The sequence below is a fragment of the Neomonachus schauinslandi genome, chromosome 5 (assembly GCF_002201575.2).
Source record: "Neomonachus schauinslandi chromosome 5, ASM220157v2, whole genome shotgun sequence".
Taxonomy (NCBI): domain Eukaryota; kingdom Metazoa; phylum Chordata; class Mammalia; order Carnivora; family Phocidae; genus Neomonachus; species Neomonachus schauinslandi.
The window spans coordinates 85208082-85209487 of record NC_058407.1 but is presented as its reverse complement, the minus strand read 5'-3'; the positions used below and the strand labels follow the sequence as shown (position 1 = coordinate 85209487).

The 1406-nt window shown below is 34.1% G+C and overlaps 1 non-coding gene across 1 annotated transcript; it reads right to left on the bottom strand.

Moving 5' to 3' along the window:
- Positions 1-350: 350 nt before the first annotated feature.
- Positions 351-456, bottom strand: LOC123324983. The gene has a single exon (XR_006540158.1). It is a non-coding gene; the product is annotated as a U6 spliceosomal RNA (small nuclear RNA).
- Positions 457-1406: the final 950 nt, after the last annotated feature.

Genomic DNA, 1406 nt, shown 5'->3' with positions numbered 1-1406 from the left:
AGATGCTTAACCAACTGAGCCACCCAGGTGCCCCCATAAATGTGTTTTATAAATAACTTAAAAGCTGAAGAGAGCATAGATATACCAGAATTTATTTTTTTAATTTAAAAAGAATTTTTTTTAATTTTTTAATTTTAATTTTAATTTTTTAAAAGATTTTATTTATTTGACAGAGAGAGACACGGCGAGAGAGGGAACACAAGCAGGGGGAGTGGGAGAGAGAGAAGCAGGCTTCCCACTGAGCAGGGAGCCCAATGCAGGGCTTGATCCCAGGACCCTGGGATCATGACCTGAGCCGAAGGCAGACGTTTAACAACTGAGCCACCCAGGTGCCCCAAGAATTTTTTTTTTTTTAAATGGAATGCTTCACAAACCTGTATGTCATCCTTGCACATGGCAATGCTAATTTTCTCTGTATTGTTCCGGTTTTAGTATGTGTGTTGCTGAAGCTAGGACAAAATACCAGAATTTAGAATGGAATCGAAACTAGGTGACTCATTTTTGTATACACAAATATTTTCCATAATTATATTTCGTATTAATTTTCCTTAGACCTTTACTGTTTTCTTTACTGTAGTTCTACCAATTACTCATATTCTAGGCTTGTAGAGAGTAGAACTCATATTTTCTTTTCTTATTTAACTGAGCCATTTTTTTCTCCCTGGGGTAGTTTTATTTAATTGGAAAACTAAACATTGCTTGTTAATTAATAGATGTTATCTACAGGGTATTATTTCATAGTAGAAGAAGAGTTCACTAAGACATAATATATAATATAATATAAAACTTGACTACAAATCAAATGAGTAAACAAGTTGGGGCATCTAAAAGCTTTGGGCGGTCTTATATACTTTGCAAAAACAAATGCCTTCAAGATTAATGGTCTATGAATTTGACATTTAGACCCAGCTCCTGGAGTGAAAATAGATAATCAAAAATACGTTTTTATTTATTTATTGTTAATAGTATGATTGGAGTATCACTGATATACAATGAACTGCATATGGGTACAATCGGTAAGTTTTGACATGTGTATACATCTGTGAAACCATCTGTCATCCCCAAAGTTTGTTCATGCCCCTTTAGAATCTTTCCCGTCTGTCCTTCCCATGCCCTCTTCCCAGGCAGCCACTTATTTGCTTTCTGTCACTGTTGATTAGTTTCATTTTGTACAGTTTTATAGAAATAGAATCTTGCAGTACATACATTATTTTATTTGGTCTGGCCTCTTTCTCTCAGAATTACTATTTTGAGATTCATCCATGCTTTTCATGTATCATGTGTTCCTTTTTTCTTATATCTGAGTTTCATTCCATTGTATGGGTATACAACTATTTGTTTATCCATTTGCTTTTTTTTTTTTTAAGATTTTATTTATTTGAGAGGAGAGAGAGAGAGCAAGCATG